The sequence below is a fragment of the Camelus ferus genome, chromosome 10 (assembly GCF_009834535.1).
Source record: "Camelus ferus isolate YT-003-E chromosome 10, BCGSAC_Cfer_1.0, whole genome shotgun sequence".
Classification (NCBI taxonomy): Eukaryota; Metazoa; Chordata; class Mammalia; order Artiodactyla; family Camelidae; genus Camelus; species Camelus ferus.
Genome location: NC_045705.1, coordinates 6,279,005 through 6,301,438, shown reverse-complemented (window position 1 = coordinate 6,301,438; position 22,434 = coordinate 6,279,005).

Below are 22,434 nucleotides of genomic sequence, written 5' to 3'. Positions count from 1 at the left end.
AATCCATGAAAGAAAGAACTGATAACCTGGACTTCATTAAAGTTAAAAACTTCTGCTCTGTGAAAGATGTCAAGAGAATGAGAGGAAAAGCCACTGGGAGAAAATATATGCAGAAGATATCTGATAAAGGACTGTTATCTAAAATAAAGAATATTGTATAAAGAATATATAAAACCCAACAGTAAGAAAACAAACAACCAAAAAATATACAAAAGATCTGAACAGAAATTTTAATAAAGAAGGTATACATATGACAATAAGTTTATGAAAAAATACTTAACATCGTATGCAAGTAGAGAAATGCAAATTAAAACAATGGGACCACTACAGACCCATTAGAATTTTTGAAATCTGAAACATTTGAGAACATCAAATGCTGGTGATAAAATGAAGTAGAAAGAACTCGCATTCATTGCTGATGGGAAGACAATTTGGCAGTTTCTTTTAAAACTAAACATACTCTTATCATATGATCCAGTAGTTTATACCTTAGTATTTACTCTAATGAACTAAAAATGGATGTCCACACAAAAAATTACGTATGAATGTTTATAGCTGCTTTATTCATAATTGCCAAAACCTGGCAGCTAAGATATTCTTCAGTAGTTGAATGGATAAGTAGACTGTGGTACATTTAGAAATGGTATATTATTCAGCACTAAAAAGAAATGAGCTACCTAGCCAAAAACAGACATGGAGAAAACTTAAATAAATATTACTAAGTAAAAGAAGCCAATTTGAAAAGACTACATATTGTATTATTCCAAGTATATGACCTTCTGGAAAAAGTAAAACTATGGAGACACTAAAAGATCAATGGTTGCCATGGTTGTGGGGAGTGAGGGATGGATAAGCAGAATAGAGAAGATTTTTAGGACTGTGAAAATATTCTGTATGATATGATAATCATAGATAGATGTCATATATTTATCAACACCCATAAAACATACAACACCAAGAGTAAAAGCTAAATGTAAATTATAGACGGGGTGAAAATGATGTGTCAATGTACATTCACTGACTCTAGCAAATGTACTACTGTAGTTCAAGATTTGCAGTAAGGAGGTTATGTGTGTTTGGGGAGAGGGCATCTATGGGAACTCTGTAATTCCTGCCCAATTTTGCTGTGAATCTAAAACTACTCTAAAATTTTCAAGAATTTTGCAAGTGAGTTAAAGTCACATTGGTAGCCTGAAATCAGATTCACCAAGGAAATCTGTGAAGTGCTACCTTTCTGAGCCTTTTGCTTTCTAGGGAGCTAGTTCTTAAATATCTACCAGCACACTATTGAGTAAATTTACTTAAAAATGAGTGTAGGCATTATAAATGAAAAGACAGCTTTAAAAAGAACAAATAGGAGGGAGACTCAGCCAAATCTTAGAGAATCATGAAAGCTTTCCAGGGAACTAAGATATAACTTAAGATGATGTGGAAAGTAAGGAGTAGAGGGTGAAGGATGCTGGCAGCTGAGGCTGGGAGTGGTAAACAGAGGCCTGAATTTGCAGAGATTTGTTAGCCCTGCAAAGAAATTTGAAATGAAACCTCAGACATACTTAGTAAGGTGCAACTGAGAGGGCACTGTGATTGATGTGATTTGAAAAAAAGAGTCTTGTCCCTTGAGTTTAGGCAGATAGCAACTGGATGGAGCCTAATATCACTTCTGGAGCTAAGGCACAAGAGCAAAACAAGTTAAGGAAGTAAAGGTGGTAAAGATGAGTTCTGTTATTGACTGTTGAGTGTCAGGCCCATGGAACAATCCAGAGGAGAAGTACATAGACCACAGGATGTATATCAATCTGAAACTCGAAAGAGATATTTAGGCCAAAGACTCATTTGGGGCATTTTAACACAAAGATGATCACAGTGGATGAGATCACCTTGGAGAGTTTCTAAACATTCTGTACATCACAGATTCTTCAAGGAAACTGATGAAACTGTCAAGAATACACATAAAGTTTGCCTACATTTTCTGGGAATTTAGGAATATTCTAAAAGTTGTCTCTGTCCCCCAGTCTATGAACTGCTGATGCATTCTGGGAAAAATTAAGTGACATAGGTAATAGGCCTAGGAAAGAAAATTCCAAAGCAAAATATTTGGCAATAATTCAGATCCTGCCAATTTTAGGTATGATGAAAATCAGTAACTGGTGTTTTTATTATAGTGAGAAGCAGTAGTTGAATTGTGATCTATATGTAGAAGAGATCAGGGTTTTTCTAAGTCTACTTAACCAACCTAATAACTTCATTGGAACACTGGCTGCTTTTTTATTTTTTGAAGAATTTCTGATGTTCTTGGATTTTAAAGATCACATAATCAAATGCGATGTTTAGAAAGATGAAGTGATTTTGAATTTTATAACTCCAACTACAAAGTATCTTGATTGCTCATGAATAAAGTAAATATTAATTTATGCTGGCATTTCAGTTACAAAATAAATCACATTCCCCATTTTTGATAGCAACCTCAGTGAGAGAACGATGCATTAGGCACCATCCATTTCTCATGTAATACTAAGTAAGTAATTATATTACTTTCTGGATTTCCAACCTGTTCCATAATCTTGCTTGAAAACAAGCCCAACAGAATAAACCCAATAGAAAATATTTACAAAATATAGTAGTCAGCATTCTGTTCAAATAACATTTTCAACTTTATCAGAGTAGTATTAAACTAGACCCTGTGGGATTCCAAAAAAAAGACAATTTCAAAGTTTATAGAAAATTAAAATATCCTTCCATAAAACTTTTAGAAAATAGTATGTTCATGGTCTAGTTTAAAGTATATTTGTGTTACGTAACTGCATATGGATGTCAAATCAATGTCATGTTTATTGACAACCGGTAAATATTGTACCAGACTTTGCACAGGAATTGGCAAACTTTTATTCCTGTAAAAGGCTAGGTAGTGAATATACACTTTGTGGTCCATAAAGTCTCTGTCTCAGTTATTCAACTCTGCCATTGTAGTGCGAAACAGTAAAGCAAAAATATATAAACCAATGATTTTCCAATAATACTAACAGGTGGCTGGTTGGATTCCACTCACGAGGTCTGCTTTAGGAGATACAAAATGGACTAGAGAGAGTGAGTGTACTCAAAAAAAAAAACCTCACAAAATTGATCTCATATTTATTCTCACATTTGATTTGCTGTTTTAAAATAATAATTTTTGTAAAAAAAACATGCTCATGGCATATATAAAGAGAAACAGCTACAAATCCTCTAAAATCCTAAGACCTAGGGATAAATTAATGATATTTGCTTAACATGAGTCCAGGAATATTTCCATGTATATATTTATTTGGATAAATGGATAGATAGACTACAAATATTCAGAAAAAAATTACAGGGATAAGATCATACTATGTGTACTATTTTGAAATTAGTAGTGTAATTTTTTTTCTTAAATTTTAGAAAGGAAAATAATACAAACTAAGTAACTATAAATTTCAAATAAGTATTTCTTTACGGAAAAAAAGAAAAGACAAGAAAAATAAATAAAAACTATTAGGATGGAAGCCATATGAACTTCCTACTATGTGTTCCACTTTTAGACACAATCAGTTACATTTCTGCTTTAGAAGAGTATGTGAAAAGGAAGATCATACTGTTTCAAGTGGTAATATGTACAAAAATTATACTAATCCAAAGATGTAAATAAAAAGCAATATTACAGAAAAATAAATATCACTGTGAAAACATAAAAATTTAAGAGCTTATTTTTTGAAATGATAAATCGGCAAAGGCTTTATTAAGGAACTTTATCATGTGAGAGAAACCTTAAAGAATGGATGGTGATAATGCTAACAATCACATTTTATAGTTAAAAATTACATTTGCACCAATTATCTAATTTGGATTTAGAGAGATACTGACAAGTGGTACATTTGAAGCCAAGAGCTCAATTTGAACAAAGGTAAGAGAGCAAGAATTTACAAGTCATATTGGGGAATAAGTGAATTCCCTGACTTGGTGAAACTATGGGGCTAAGTATTTTGTCTGAAATAAAAGAGAATAGAGTCAGAATGGGAAATGCACAGAATTTACACAGTAGGATTTAGGCAACGTAGAGACTCCTGCTTAAGTACTCCTACTTAAGCAGCATCGTGATGAATCAGAGCTGTGCTTACAAGAATATTCACACAGCAACTTCAGTTTGATAGATTGTAATGGTTGCACAAAGGAGGTAGGATAATAAATTAAAACCTAACTGCAGAACATTATTTATGACAAGGATCAAATTCCTAAACCAAGGAATTGGCAGAGGACATGGAAAAACACGAGTGTTGGTGGCAACATACACTGGGAGCATAACAATAAACTGACAGCCAGTGTTTTGTTTTTTTTTTTAGTATCTACGACTGTTTTTTTTTAAAGTTTTTTTTTTTAATTGAAGTATAGTCAGTTACAATATGTCAGTTTCTGGTGTACAGCAGAATGTCCCAGTCATGCATATATATACATATATTCTTTTTCATTAAAAGTTATTACAGGGTATTGAATATAGTTCCCTGTGCTATACAGAAGCAATTTTTTATATCTATTTTTATATATAGTGGCTAATATTTGCAAATCTCAAACTCCCAGATTTATCCCTTCCTTCCCCCTTTTCCCCCAGTAACCATAAGATTGTTTACTATGTCTGTGAGTCTGTTTTTTTTTTTTTTGTAAATGAGTTCATTAGTGTCCTCCTTTTTCTTCTTTTTTTTTTAGATTCCACTTATGAGTGATATCATATGGTACTTTTTTTCTCTTTCTGGCTTACTTCATATAGAATGACAATTTCTAGGTCCACCCATGTTGTTGCAAACACATTCTCTGACATAAATCTCAGCCAGTGCTTTTGATTCACACTTTTAAAAGAGCAACTTCTTTTCTTTGATGTGAATTCACATCTCAGTCCATATGATTCTGGGGAGTAAACCATTCAGATTCTTCCTTCATACCCATACTCTCCCTTTCCCCTTGGTGTTCAACCTTGATCTGACCTGAGCAGTAGAAGCCTTCCCCTCAAAAAGGCTAGCCTTTGGTTGATGGGGGAAGCCTCCTCTGACTCTCCTATCATAATAATGATACATATAACAACAATAAATGGTAATAGTACTTTGAATACTTACCATGTGTGAGACACTCCATGTGATTTATAAACGTGAGCTCATTTGGGTCTAAGCTGTTAGTGGAAATAAAAAGAAATGAGACACATTTGGAGAAGCAGATTCCTGGTGATATTAAGATCACAATTTTCCTTTATATGGTCCTGTTTCCTGCAGCTCTTTCTTTTGATTCTGTGAGTTCCCCCAAATACTTCTCAGCTATGTGGGTCAATAATCCCATTTTCCTGAAGCTATTTTCAGGTAGTTTCCTAACAGCAGAAATAACGGTGTACCGACAAATATAGTTCTTAACTCATTAGGCACGAAAGCACAAAAAAAGGAATAAACAGAAGATGATTCTGCAGTTTGGAGTCATACTGACCGTGAAAAGTGAATACATGGAGGAAAGACTAATAGGCATCTACTATAGGAGATGGTATATCAGTTCTGAGGGATCAGCGAGATATTTGTAGTATAAGGGGAATTAATTAATGGAAAGAAAGCCCAGAGAGACCACCAGTGCTGGTTTCCTGGCTGTGCCACTACCCACGCCCCCAGGGCCCCTCACTCAGGACTACATCCTTGATTTAATGATGTGCTTTCACTCTCTTGAAATTCTTAATTTTATCTTGGAACTTGATTTTCCAATGGGACAAGAGAACACATATGTGAGCAGAGGAAACATGTTCCTGTGCACGTCCACCAATGGGCCATTCACAGTTGTTACATAAGCACAGAATTCCGGGGGTCCTTTAATGTCTGGGAGTTCAGTGAGTCTCATAGTGAGTATTGTTGGGGAGGGAAACTTTTTCTCTGCCTTTCTAGATTCTTCTGGTTGGTCTATGAATTAAATTGATATGAGACAGATCAACAGGATTAAACAAAACAATTATGTAGGTATGGACCTCCATAAGAATACGAGGCTCAAAGGAATGACCAAATCTTTTATACCTTTTAGAAAAAGAAATAAATTTGTGAAGAACAGACGTGACAAAGAAACTTTGGCTTGGGTACTAGTCAGGAACCCAAGCAGAGTCTGTTTGCATGGCCCTCTCAGCCCTGAATTCCCTACCTGTGATGATGACGATGTCTCTTTATGTCCTGGTACCTTTCACACGAGAGATTAATTTCCTGCTTTCAGGGGACAGAGAGGAAGTTCAGAATGTCCTTCTTGTACCAGCTGTCCCTGAAGTAACTTTAATACAAAACAGTCTATATGTGAAAGCAGCATATTTTGGGGTGGCCCGCCCTGAACTCCATCAGTACAAATTAAGTGTATTACACCAGTGAGCAATTAAGCAGGGGTGCTGACAACCCCGAGACCACGTTTTCTGTCTGAACCAGGACTGACTCAGAATGTAGAAAGTAGATGATGGTATTCTAAAAAACCCAAATGACTTAGAAACCCTCTCATTTTTTCTTATTCATGTTACTTCTATGACTTAGCGAACCACTTACACTGAAAATGAAAACACAGAAGCATAGGGAAAGATTAAGCAATCCATGATTCCTTTTCCTTTTATTCCTTCCTTCTTAACTCATTAATAAGCCAAAAGTAGAGAGTGTTGGTAGAATGTGCATGCACTAACTAAAAAAAAAAAAAGCACTTGTATTAGTTTGGTGAAACATTTCTATTATTCCAGTAAAAATGAAATACACATGCACATATATGCTACAAAATATGAAATGTGTCATTAGGTGATTCTGCACATTGGTTGAACACTCTTATATTTTCATTTAAAACTGGAATTCCTTAATATAGAAATAAATGGAAAAATTCATATTAATAATTTAACAGTTTAATTTCTCTTTAGCTAGAACAGTACTAAATACGAATTAAAAACAGCATGTCAGGTCGAGGGAGAGACCATGAAAGAAAGAAAAAGCTTCACATTTTAGTACCTTTAATGGCACTATTTTTCTGGTTTTTTAACAAAGGGCCCTGCATTTTTCATTTTGCACTGGGCCTTGCAAATTACAGAGCTGACTTTGAAGTCCACACTAGAAATTATAAAACACAGACACACACACCACCTCCATTTGCTGGGAGCGCTTAGCTGCCCAGGCCAAGGTGACTTCAGAGGAATCAAGGCTAGAGAATGAGGGGCCACTAAAGCATGGTGGTAAACAGTGAGATAGATAAGCATGCAAATGTAAGAGGTAACCAGGATTCTGCGGTCAGTGAACCAGTTAAAGAAACCAATGGAATATCGCCCAGAGGGGTAGATGGCAGAGTTCTAAAGTAACCTATTCCCCAGTCCTTACGTATTCATGAAGGCATTTCTGTGCCCAGAAGGAACCAACTTTGGAGGAACGTTTCTGCTCTCCGTTTCATCTGTTAAACTTCATCCCTCCATGAAAGGGGTGATTAATCAGATGTTGAGAATCTATTATGTACGCATCCACTTTTCTCTATTGAATGGAACAAAGGTACTAAATGTTGTTATTATCATCTCTGTATCTTTCTTTTTTCTGTGCTATTGCCTGCCCATAGCAATCAAGCTCCTCTCTCCTGAGTATGGCAAGATTACTAGAGTAAGCTCCTTTCCAGCCAGTGGGAAACCTGCAAATATGGGCACCTAAATTTACAATGTGTAGCATGCCTATGACTATAGATTCAAGTTTGCTCTGCAGCCTAACATTACTTGTGATTAAAAACAAAGGCTGTATATGATATGTATTTATATGCAATATAATGTGTATGTGCAGTCGAACTGTCATAATTCTACACAATAAAACTGAAAAAGGAAAAAAAAAGAAAGGCTTATGTTTCAATTCCTATCTAAGGGTTTTGTTTATTTTTGAGTGGTTTAAAGTCATAAAAGATAGTTGGGATAAATTATTATCTGTGGGAAAATTATAGACCTTAAATTCTTTTTTTAAATTTTGGGGTAAATAGGTTTATTTTTATTTTTTATTTATTCATTTTTTTAATGGAGGCACTGGGGATTGAGCCTAGGACCTCATGCATGCTAAGCACATACTCTACCACTGAGCTATACCCTCCACCCAGCCCGTTAAATCCTTTAAACACACATATCAGAAGGTAAAGAATGAGTCGAAGGTTTATAAAAGTGAGGTAGGGTTGTTGGGAAAATATACAGGTGTGGTCACCTTGAGTTGGGTTTTATGTGCTCACATTGGCTTTTTAAAAAGAAAGAGAAACCATAGACTTGAGAGAACTTCAGGGCTCCTGAGAAGTTGGTACTATTGTTGAAGACCTTTAAAATTTAAAATATATGTAAGATTTGTACTCTCATCTCCCCGTATATGGAGTCGTTCAATGGAACACCAGTTATGGGGAGGGGGGAAGAGTGGAAAAGTAGGAAGCTAGTGGAAACACCCCCTCCTACAGTCAAACTGCCTAAGAAAGCATTACTAAATAAGTGACTAGCAGTTTGGAATAGAGGAGAGAAATATGGGCAAGATGCCTGATACTACCATCCATCAATCACCACTTCTTTTCACCAAAAAAATACGGTGGTTTTAGAAAAGAATCAGGATGAACTCAGAAGAAACATGTTTGGAGCAGCATAAATCTTTGGATCATTTATCCATTATTATCATTCATATTATTATCCATGACTTTTATTACAGCAGTCATTTGTGCCCAGTTTCTTATAACATACAGGTGCAAACATAAAAAACATAAAGATTACATATCCTTGGGGTTTTAAAGATTAGTAAAAAGACAGTACAGCATTAGGCAATAATTGATTATTAACACATAGATATTTGAAACTACAGATAATTCTTTTAAGGATATCCTATAAAAGCTAAGCTATTTCCCAAATGAACTGTTTTTTTCTAAAATGATTTTCCTAAATCTGAATTGTAGGGAACATGTCAAAAGCAGTTCCATAAAACAGAGACATCACAGCATGAAATATTGCTTTTCTGAGGCCTAAGACTGTAACTTATAAGCAGATACATTCTATGTCTAGGAAAATATAAGAGTAAGGCTACTTAAGGAAGATTAAATTGTGTGCTTACTACTTGCAAATCTAGAAAAGGTCTTACAGGTTCATTTTTTTCAGACACTAAAACTGAAAACGATTGAGTCTAATTTTGGTATGGATGGTTGTTTTAAGAATAAATTTTTTTTAACCTGACCCATTCCAACCTCCTGACAGATAATTTCTGAAGCAAATCCAAATCTGTCAAAAAATAGTATTTATCTACATTTATGTTGGCTCTGGCAAGTATAAATTGTCTAAACATTGAGGCATGGCATTCATGAGCATGAATCTTTTCTTATCCAAGAACCATTAATGTAATGAATAGAGAGTAAGGTGAATTGTTAATTCTTTGTGCATTTATTATGCCTTTGTGAACATCTTAAATGTGTTTTAAGATGCATTATTTCTTACATTTAGTTGGAAAGCCTGCTCAAGTCTTTTTCTTTTTTTTTTTTTCAAGTTGGGAAATTTTGTGTGAGAATAAGTAAAATTTTAAAGTAACATATCAAAAAGAATCAAACAAAAAAACTCTTGGTCTACTGAGGGTTTACTGTCAGAGTGTTTTTTGTCAACCAGCATCATATGTTAAGCCTATTGAACATGATTTTATAGTATGCATGTTCTTTCTTGGTATATGCTAGTTACAGATGCTTATTGGTAAAATAATTTTAATATGAGTGGCTTAGAGATTCCTTGGCTGAGAGATAAAGCAAATCACACAAGGTTAACCACTCAAGTAAACTGGGCAAATTGTCAGACTTGAGAGAACAACCTAAAATAAAGCATTAATATACCATCCCCTCTTTGTGTACAAGGCTGACCTTAAAAACCAGTCCTGAGTCAACACATCCTTATTGGCCCAATACCCACTGCAAGACAATTTTATATCGCATTTCACATCCTTTTCTTATATTCTTTTTTTTTTTTTTTTTTTTTTTGGTGGGGTGGGTAATTAGGTTTGTTTGTTTATTTATTTTTAATGGAGGTGCTGGGGATTGAACCCAGGGCCTTGTGCGTGCTAAGCACACACTCTACCACTGAGCTATATCCCCCTACCCCCAAGTTCCACATCCTTGAGAGAGAGAAATCTGCCAAGTCTCTAATCATGTAGTAGAGATCAGACTTCCATCCTTAGACATGTGGCTAAGTGAGTGTGCTTGATGCGAGTACATCCTGCGGGACATACTTGATTTGAGCTTTTAGGGAGGATTTACTGAGGAAGGGCACCCTACAGTACCCAGTCTACTGAAAACTTGAAATGGATACGGTTATGTCACAATAGGGGTGAGAGCAGTCATGAAATTAATTAGAAGTGAATGAAATCTATACCTGTGCCAGGAACCACAGGAATATTATATCTAATTTAATATCTTTGCTTATCAGTTATTAATAATATAGACAATGCATATTCTTTCATATTTCCTGTGTTTACCTTTGCCCAGGTAATTTCGTTCATGACTCTGTACTGGCATGATTATGAGGAGCACACTTTATCACTCTCAAAAGGATCCTGGTTTGACAATATATTATATGACTATTCTCATACACAGTTCTTCATTCCCTGTATTTATTACCTCATTTAATCCTTATTATGACATTTTAAGTTAGGAGATTTTATTACTCCCATTATAAAGATTAAAAAGGCCAAACCTAAAGTCAAGAAGTATGAGTGCCAAAGAGAGATTTCAATCAGATAGGATAACTCTGTAATCCCAGCTCCCATTTATGTCCTTTGGACTTTTAGAACCAAAACTTTGAGTAGTTGAACATGATCTTTTCTCTAAGTTTAAAGCAGTTACAATGTGGAAAATTATTCACCTTCTGTTCATAGAAATAAGATGGCCCTGGTCTGTCTGTATGTATATGTATGTATATGTATATACACACATACACATACACAAGCTGAAAGCAAAAAGCAGAAGGAAACCAGGAAGATGCTACGCAATGTAATCAGACCTTTGGAGTTGACAATATTTTTCTTAGGCTTCTGTATTAGTTTGTTAATGTTGCCAAAACCAAGCACAACAGACTGAGTGACTTAACACATTTGCTTTCTCATAATTCTGGATGCTGGAGTTCGAGATCAAGGTGTTGGCATGCATGATTTCTTCCAAGACCTTTCTCTTGCTTTTATAGGTGGTTATCTTCTTCTGGTGTCCTCCCCTATGACTCTGTTTGGTCTGTCTCTTAATCTTGTCTTATAGGACACCAGTCATTTTCCATTAGCATCATCCTAATGACTTTATTTGAACTTAATTACTCTTTAAATGCCTTATCTTTAAATAGAGTCACATTCTGAGGTACCAGCAGTAAAGGCTTCAGCATGTGGTTTTTAGGGGGCTACAATTCAGCCCATAATAGCTGAAAAAATAGTACCCTAGAAAAGAGATGATTTCCATGACATCTGCATGTTCTTTAAAGGTGTTGTGCTCTCCTTAGGTTATAAGAAACAGCTTTGAAAATCTTAGCATGCCACAGTTGTGCAAAGCAAAATCAATAAAATGTTTTTAGATCAAATGTTGACGATGCAAGCAGAAGAAATGTAGGCATCTTTTAGGTAATATATTTATGAATAATCTACTTACTCCTTACTTATTGCTTCTTTCTTCCTTCAGTTTTAAATATGGGCAAGATTTTGGAGAGCTACCTTTAACCTTCTGGGTTCCAGAAGAACAAGATAGAAGGAAACTGAATCTCTGTCTGCCCTCAAGGAGCAACCCTCTTCCCACACGCCTGTACCTTGGAACTCTTACCTCTGGATTTTTACATAAGAAAATTAACCTTTTGTCTTTCTTGAGGCTCTGTATTTTGTAGTCTATTTGTTACGTCAACTTGGTCTATATCTTAATCAACACAATATGCATTTTCTTTATTTATATCTTTGATGAAAATAATAGGTATAGAATAGTTCCTTAACTTTACTGGAAGAATAATCTGGAATTAATATTTAAAGGCAGATTCATGTGGTCCTCCCCAGGGTATTCTAAGTTTGGGCTAGATTGGGACCCAGCTATTTCAGATGAATTTTAAACACGACGTTTGGAGATCGAGTTTTTAGACAAATTTTTCTAGTATTCTGTTTTGGGATCTGAGCCAATCACTGATTTTTTCTTTCCACATTATACACATATGTCTAAAAATGTTGTTTTGCACCCTTTTTCAATAAAGGAGTTGAATTTATTGTAAAACATGAAACATAGAGAATAAATATGTGATCACTCTGTATTAGGAGGTTTTTAAAAAGGTGTATCCTATATAGGATGACTTATATGTTAAGGAACACAGAAGAGAATGCTATATATTTCCAGAGATAAACAGATGCCTACCGTCTTTCAGCAGAAAAATGCCACTGAGGGTAAGTAATCTTGTACAATTGCAAAGTCAACAGCATACATTCAATTCTTTACACAAAGGTTCTACTAAATTCTTGTCATCCTTGTATTTTAATTATCACGTTAACCATGGCATCCATTCCAAACAGTGTGAATAGTCCTCAAAATTCACTCTAAAAATGAATTTCATTGGTTTTGCTTTGTGCAATTGTGGCATGCTAAGATTTTCAAAGATATTTATCACATTTCAGAATTTCTATTCTTAAAATATTTGAAATATATTCAAAATGAGAAATCATTTGCCATTTGCTTATCTAGGAACCCCAAATTTCCTAGTTGATAAATCAGTATTTGCAAAGCCAATTATAATGAAGGTTTGCAGAAAATCCACTAGGTGTGAAATAGTTGGTGTCATTTCCAACACGCAATGCATTTTTATGCCTCCTTGTTTTTTCTCCTACTTTCTTCTGAATCTGAAATCTCATTTCCGTGACTGGCTGACTGAAAAATTCTTACCAATTCTTCAGATGTTTCTTTAAGATAAGCCTTCACACTGGTCCTTCATAGGCATGCCATTTATCTTCATGAAATTTCCCCTAATTTTTCTCAACACTCTCGTCACACCCACAAGTGGAGTTAATTAGTCCTCCTTTGTGCTCCAGTAGCATTATTTATACTTTTATTCTATATGATAACATAATATAAGTAGTTCTTTCTCATAACTCAGGCTTACAGTCAGTATGCTCTTCAGGGCTGAAACAGTGTTGCACAGGATTTTCTTTCCCTATTACCTGGAGCAGTGAGTGTCTAGAAATTAGTAGGTGAAAAAGTAGTTTTTATTATTATTATTATTATTTTGGACTGTTATTATGGCTAACTCATTTCTTCCTTCCTTCATGCAGAAAAGATACTTTTTTTCAAAATAATTTCTTCCTCCATCAGTGTCTCTATGACATGCTAGGATATAAGATTATTATATTCTGTGGAGGCAATCAGAGAGGAAAAAGTTGATTTTAAAAAATAATAGTTTCCCTTTGTTTTTTGTATAGTGAAATATCATTTTCTTATAATCTAAGGGTGTATACATCATAGTTATATAATTTGTAACATACATCATCATGAATACATTTTGTACATAAGCACTTAGAATCTGTGGACTGAGGCAGTAACTACTTTCATGTTACTAATAAAATTAAAGCTCCCAAATCAAATTGAGCTGAAACATTTACAAATGTTTGTATGACTCTTACTTGACAACTCTAGTAATTATTATTATTATTATTATTATTATTATTATTATTATTATTATTATTATTATTATTATTATTATTATATTCTCTCTAGATAACAATTTAAACCAATATAAATAATGAGTCTGTATGCAAATGTCAACCTAAAGGCAAAATGTCATTTCCGTCATAAACACAAGCTTTTCCACTGACATTACAATTCTCATTTACTAGTAACAAATGTAAGCAATTTTTTTTTTCCTTTTTTCTTCTTCTCTTTTCTGGATTTGAAAATGTAAGCAATTTTATTCTGTAGTCTCAAACTGTGTTGAAAAACACTTGATAATACTAAGAAAAATATTTTATTCAAATATGCACGTTTTATGCGAAATTAAAGCTATTCATAAACCTTGAAAATCTGGAGTTCAGTACAAAATAGAATCTACTTTGAATTTTAAAGATAAAGACTGTGTGATCAGGTCAACTATTTGAAGGACAATTAATGAACTGGTTTATTCATCCCACTGTCAATCTTTTGTCCTTTCATTCAAGAATGAGTCAGTTTCTCAGTAATTATTGTGTCTCTAACACTTGTAGAGATGTAGAGAATCAGACACGAGTGCAGCTCTCAAATAAGTTATAATGCAGTAGAGATATTTGCAAAATTAACTGCAGTGCAAGATACAATGTGATAAGGACCTTACCTAAGAACTGAGTTCTGAAGTAAAAGAATTTCTTTGGTCTGAGAATCTTCAAATCAGAGAATGTTACACTGAGAAGATGGCATTTAAGGGGAGACTGGATAGGATATACGGGAGTCACACATTTTAATACGCAAACACAAGACTGAAGAATAAGTGAATGCAGCTTATCACACACACAAACACACAAAAACCAGAACCCAGGGCCAAACTAGAGTGATTGAGAAAACAGAAAAAGAATGATTTTATAAAGCATATTTGCATCTAGATTCCATAATCTGGAATAAATTACTTAATTTTTGATTATCAATGCCTTCACATGATGAACACATTTTTGCTATAGAGATTAAATATGATTATTTATATAAATCACATAGTTGATGCTAGTTGCATAATTAAAGACACTGCTCTAAAGAGTGTGTTCATAAAGGCAATACCACTCTTCTTCTTAAGAAGAGAGAATCGGCTATAATGCGTATTTGGTTCCACTCTCCTGACATGCCTTCCCCCTCCTTCTCCTCCTATGTAAATCCTCATGCTCCTCTTTCAGGATTTCATCATTTTAAGGTTTTTCAAATCAAAAGCTCAAACCTAATCCATCCTGATTCTCTCAACTGAGTTATTATTTAGAGGTTATTTTTGTCACATCAATAAATAGGAGGGAACTTCTGATCCCTTATCAAATGTGTTTTTGTGCAGCAATGTAAATGCTGGTAAGTATTTGTTAATGGTACATGACTGCTTTGAAAGAAAAAGAAAAACATCACATACTCATCTTTTTCAGTCTAAATAAAGATGCAGAACAGGGTGTCACACTTATTTCTTATCCAGCCAACTAATCAGTGCTTTTCTCTTCACCTAGAAACTTAAATTTTCTTTTCAGGACATTTTGTTTGAAAACAACCTTCAGTGTGATATGAGGAAAGAAAGACTTTCAAACTGACTTTGCAGCATACTGAAGGATTGAATTAGATAGAAAAGCTGCAGGAAACATTTCACATGCATATAAAAATAGATAGCCTCTTAAATTAAAGAGACACATTTTTGTCCTTGAATATTCTTGGGGATTCCAAGTGGAACAAAAGTTTACAAGAAAACCAATTTTTGCCTTCCCAAAATAGACTTACGGCACAGGCTCAAAGTTAACATTTTACAAGAGTCCAACTTTAGCATTTGCATGTTTTGTTTTAAAGAACGGTACTCTTCAAGGTACTTCTTCACAGCATTCTACCTTAGTTCTTATACACAGATGAACTGGAAGGGAGGCCTGAGAAATTCATATCTGATAGCCTGAGTATAATTTATTTAATTCAGTAATCAAATTTTCTTTTGCTGTATAGTTATTGTGTTGTTTTAGCCTATAAAATATATTCAATGAATTTAATTATTATATATAATTTTAGAAGTCAAATGATGCTCATACAGCTGAACACTGCTCAAATGTATTTTAAGGAATGTTGATCTATTTTGAAAGCATTATTCTAATTTATGAATAATTGAGGTCTTTGTATTTTCACACCATAAATTCCATTTAAGGAAAAATGGAGCAAAGTGATTTTGGTTAAACAGAGATTAGATCAATAATTCATGAGCATCTGCATAGAATGATAGCTAAACTATTTACATGTCAGGAAAACATTGAAATGAAACCATAATAAGAAATTATGTTAATTATACCACATTGCAAGATTTTATCAAACTAAAAATGCTTTAACCTGCCTTTAAAATTTACAATTAATCACTAACCTAAATGTCATTTTCTCCCCAAATATAAGATATATTTCATAACATTTGTCAAGACAATCATCACATGACAATAGGGTAAAAATGAATTATTAAAGGGTAATTATTTATGTGTAAGGAGTTTATACTATGTGTACACATAAGCAGAATAGTTAAACCATAGTGATTTTAAACAAACACTTTCAACTTAGATTAATGTAACTTGGCATGATTTTGCCCACTGGTACCCTTGACCCTTGGCACATTGCTCTCTCTGTTTCTTTTTCCTCAACTGTAACATGAAGATAATAGTATCTACCTTGTGAGTTCATTGTATGGATTTATTTAGGAAATGTATCTACTAAATTTCCTTGCACAGGGTATGGTAATATAAGACACTTATGTTAGTTTCTGCTTAACAGGAAATATAAATTAAAAAAAAACTTAGACATTCAAAATTTTATAGGAATAAATGCTTAGCAATTTTTTCTTATATTAGTAATTGATATATAAATAGGAAATATAGCAAATAATACTGACTGCTAATATTAGAGCCAATTCTTTCAGTGGTTTTAATAGAGTGTACTTTTGAATTATGACAGTGGTGTCAAATGGTTACCAAATTTCTTGTCAAGCTATAGGATTAGTCTTGTAAAAGCCAGAAAAGATTCTGTCTGCAAAGCGCATAGTTGTTTTAGTATTCTTTCGTGACATTCACAGTATCAAAACTTGGGAAATTTTGTCTTTCAAACTCAGTTCTATTAGACCTTTCTAAACATTTTATTTCAAATTAACTCTGCGAAGGTTGGAAGGAAAGGCACGTGGGAGAGTATACGCAGGAAGGACAGGCACGTGATAGCCTAGACTAAGCAGAGAGCTCCGCACAGGGCACAAGGATGTCCTACAGCTATACTTCTGAAACTACCCACCTGCCTTGATCATTGTTTTTTCAAATAAAACCACATTTTACCTTGGCGTGGCCGGAAAAAACTAACAGTCTGGTTAGTTACCCATCTGATCACTTTTTACTTCATTCATACCAAGGAGATTTTAGAATGGAGTCTGTTTTTAAAAATTTCAGTTGTTTTATGAAGTCAGCTCTACATTTCAAGGACAACTTTTTCGTCTTCGTTGGATTTCTTTGAAAAGTCTAGGGTCTCGTTAGAAAAATATATCTTTCTCTTTTTTTAATTGAAGTACAGTCAGTTTACAATGTTGTGTCAATTTCTGGTGTACAGCATAATATTTCAGTCCTACGTATATAAACATATATTTGTTTCCACATTCTTTTTCATTATAGGTTATTACAAAATATTGAATACAGTTCCCAGCGCTATACAGAAGAACCTTGTATTTACCTACTTTATATACAATAGTTAGTATCTGCAAATCTAGAACTCCCCATTTATCCCTTCCTACCCACTCCTCCCCCTAGTAGTCATAAGTTTTTTTTCTATGTCTGTGAGTCTGTTTCTGTTTTGTAAATAAGTCCTTCATTTGTCTTTTTTTAAGATTCCACATATAAGTGATATCATATGGTATTTTTCTTTAGAAGAATATGTCCTAAGAGAACAGACCTAACAAAGTACTCTGCCTTTCTTCTTCACATATCTCCTAATTATTGGTGAAGTTCAAGGGTACTCGGAACCAGATAATTTGGGACTTCTTTATCCGTTTTAAGTTTTAATATAAACCAGATCTCAATAAGAAGATAGTTCCTGGAGGATGCACTCTACCAACAAGGGAGAAAAACGTGAAAGACACTGGACACAGAAGCAGAAGATGCAACAATGAAGAGGGGTAAAGGAATCCTTCAGATTACAGCCAAAGATGACGCATGGTACCACAGATGGAGAAGGCTGCCAAATTTGATTGGAATAGGAAAACAGACTCCAAGAAGGACACCCTTAGGAATATTAATTAATGAAATAAAAGATATGTCTAAACTTCAAGGAGGGCATTTAAATAAATGGTGAGGGTTAGTTGTTTTCTATTTTTTAATGAAAATTACATGAACAGGAAGTTAAAAAAATCATACAATTGACTGACTTCTAGGAAAATAAAAAGCTGTGTAAGAAGGAAGGTTAATTATGACAAACTAAAGGGCTCAGATGTGAACGGGGGTTAGAGCGTCATAGCAAAGTAAACAATGAACGTTGATTTAACCAAAATTAAAACGTGGTCATGTTTCAACCACTAGGTGAAAGGGGAGAGAACGCATGTGTGATGAGTGAGGTTGGAAGACGGGGTGTATGTGGAAATATAACTAAATATCTATGTTCTGCAGAGGGAGTGAATAGCTCGTGCTTCACACTAAAAAGCTAAAGAAGCAACATTAGCATGTGTTTTTAGAGGCATGTATATAAATGCCAAAGTGATTACCTAAAAGAGATTAAAAATTGGTTGGCTCTAGTAGAGAGAAATGGACAAAAGTGAAGCAGGGGACCTGTTTTTTTCCACTCACTATAAACACGTTCATGAAACTATTTTAAAATTAGACACTAAAAATATTCAGAAGGTAAATAAATATAAAAGACATACAAATTGGGCTCTATCTACTTTTAGGTTTCCATGATGTGTTGTTTCCTAAAAAGGCCATTCTCTCTTGTCTGTGGATAACTATCAGTACCGTATTTCAGAACATTTACCCATTAAATTTACTGTCTTACATAGGCTCAGTTCATGGTGCCCCTAAACAATGAGAATAGTAACATCAAAGGTCACAAGTCACAGATCACTGCAGCAGATATACTAATAAGGAAAAATCTGAAATATTGTGCAAATTACCAAGTGTGACCCCGAGACACAAAGTGAGCAAATGCTGTTGGAAAAATGATGCCGATAGATTTGCTTGATTCAGGGTTGCCAGGAACCTTCAATCTGTAAAAAAGGCAGCATCTGTGAAGTGCAATAAAACAAGGTGTTCCTGTGTATAGTTATATTAACATATTTGTTTTTAGAAATCAAAACCCTGTGAAAAGATATACCTGAAAAAGTGGCGCACCCTCCTGTAACTGGTGCTACTCATCTCTTCCAGGCAGCCAGTCTTCAGTGGTGTTTGTTTCATCCTTCTTGTCTTCTTTTATTTTTTTAAAGCAGATTTCCCCCTTTTTTCTTACAAAAATAACATGTATCACTTCAGTTTTTCAATAGTCTTTAGAGCATTTTTTAAAAAGCAGTTTCAAGTTTAAAGCGAAGTTAAAAGGAAAGTACAGAGTTCCCACCATCACCATTGTTACCCACTGACACAATTTGAGCACTAATTTAAAACTCAAATTCTTGCTTTTTTTTTTTATTCTTTAAAACCAATTCTAATCATTTTTCTTTTTGAATAATATTTTCAATGGCATTCTTAATTTTGAGTTACTTAATTATCCTTTTATTTAGAAATGCCTATTTAGTCAATTGGTGAATATTCCTGTATAGTTTTAATTTACATCAATAAAATACTCCGTAGGTAGTCCAACATTATGGGTATATATATCTGACAATATTTCTTGCTTACCTTCAATGTGCTACAAATGGTCCTGAAACAGAAACCTCCATAATGAAGATGATTTGGCAAGGATTCATGCATCAAGTCAGAGTCTGCATCACCTACATTCTAATATCCTTTATTCTGAAGATTAAATTATATTTTTGAAGACTTCAGTTGGATAATTAGGTACATAAGTGCAATTATGTTTGCTCTAATTGTTATAAAACCATTTTACTGGTTTTACATTTTAAATGAAAAGAGATTATAGATACAGATAATGTATGAATGAAAAATATGTGTAGAATGTGAGATGTTTTTAACAAATGCAAGTTATAAAAATAAGAGACTTGGATAGCAGGAGGAAAGGTTTGGTGTATGTCAATTAATATAGAGAGAAGTGAGGTGGCTGAGACTAGTGATGACAACCATGAACATGTGACAACAGTGTCACCTGAATCGAATCAAAAGAAATTTCAGAATCTCTAACTTTCATTGTCTAATTCACTTTTGCAATATAAGTGTGCTTATTTCTACATTACATATAAAGGAAGTTAAACTGAGAGGAGTTATATACATGATCCAAGGGGACACAATAATTTAAAGAACAACCCAGTTCAACCTGGTTACATATCCAAAGGTCAGTACCTGACATCATGCTATGCTTTTGTCTTACGCCACTCAGGCGGGTGTTTCTGATTGTTCTGTCAGTGTTGCAAAACATAACGTACTACTGCCATCATCATTGCCACTGTGCTGGGATACTAACTTGCAGGTATAGGCAATTGGTAGAAACCTTCCCACACTTGTTTTTGCCAAGAGGGACCCAGCATACACCCACTGCATCAATTAACTCAGTGTTCTGCACATCTTTGGTGTTAAATGCACCTCCTTTGACAAATAAGTGCATGAAAAAATAAATATATTTTGATGGTAAATCTTTGACAATTGGATGATTTTTTCCTGGGGGGGAAATTATTATGTTTTGGCAAAAACCATCATATTGTCCTGGTCAGAAGGAGAATATTCAGGTCTCATTGTACTGTTTTTCTGATTCACGGTGGTATTCTCTATTTTCTTTAAAGACTATATTCCTATATGCATCTAATGAAAAAGTCACTTACTGAAACTTTGGAGCCTAGTTATGTAATAACATGCAGAATCCCGAACTGTAGATCAGATAATGTTTTTTAAGCACAGATTTTTCAATGACATGGTTTTTATTTAATGGTCCTTTGCTTCTTTTTCTTTTTCTTTCCTGTTATGAATAGCAACGTAAGGAAAATAAATGAAAATTGAAGCAAACAGCCTTGGGCTTGATTCACTAAACTTGATTTGAGGAAATACATTTTCATTATATAGTATATTTCCTCTGAAGTAAAATTTCCATATTTTGTGAGAGGTATCTAAAAAAATTTAAGCCAATAATTCATGTACTCTTCTACATTATAATGTCAAATAAAAATTCCATTGTACTTCCAAAGTCTGTAATTCATTGAGACATATATTAAAATACAATTTGCTATAATGTCAATTCAAACCCATCTGAGAAATAGAACACTGCAACCTTCTTTCATTCAATGTTAAAAACATGATCTAACGTGGATGTTCAAAATATATGTAAAAATTACCTAACTGAAACATCTTACACAATGCCATGTACATGGTATATATTTGAGAAATAAACACAAAGGATAAATACATGAAAGAAAAACAAAAGAAAGGAAGGAAGGATAGAGGATTTCATACACTCTTCCCAATATACTATAAATACAAATAACACTATGTATTGTTTTCCATATAAATAACTTCACAGCAGTGGTTATTATGCACATAGGTAACCTTAGCACACACCTGAAACAACAGTAATAATCAGGGCTAATCAAAATTAGCCAAATCTATTTTTTTAAAAAGGCACATATTTAAGCTACCATTCCATTCATCTTTATAGTTTATAAAGACAAACTGATATGTAAGATCACAGGCAACTCTCAAATACAATTGAAAATTTTTTCTGATTAAAATTATAGGTGATCTTCTGTTTGCTTAGGAAAAAGAGGGAAGCTGAGAAAAAGGAAAAAAAATAAAAATCAACCTAAGTACTAAGGGCCCCAGGTCACAAAGATAAAGCAGTATTCGCAAACCAGGGCAATCCAACGGATGGCTGGCCATTAGGTAAGCACTGTAAATCAGAATAAGGATCAAAGTCTCTGCCATCAAGGAAAAACTAACAACATAATTTCAGTGAAACAGAATTATCCTCAGGAATGTCAGTGTTCAATCATACATAGGAAACTTTAAGTTACTTAAGAGTAAAAATGGCTGATGGTGATTGAAATGAAATAAGAAATATAAATCACAGGGAACTATATTCAATATCTTGTAATGGCCTGTAATGAAAAAGAATATGAAAAGGAATATACATACATATGTATAAATGAATCACTATGCTGTACACCAGAAATTAACACAACATTGTAAATTGACTATAATTCAATTAAAATGAATTTTAAAAAGGACTAAAAAAGAATAAATTAAATCAATACTAAAGACTTATTTTGATATATTAATTTTGTTTTTTTAATTTTAGCAGCATGAAATTTGTAAAAATATGCTTTATAGGACTACTGCAAATAAAGATGCTTTTGATCTACTGAAAAAAAGAAATATCAATCAAAGCTTACAGATATTACAATAGGAGAAGATGCAGTGCAGATCTCGAGCACAGTGAAAATACACAAACTCCTCCTCGGAGTGACTTCATGATTCAAGTGCCTGAGTGAGTGGACAGGTTCATCTCACATCAAGATAAGTAACTTCACTCGTCCACTTCCCTGGCTTTCGGTCCACCCATTTTGTGAAGTAGCCATTCAGGACACACATACACACACACACTAGTAAAATAAACATAAACTCTAGGGCA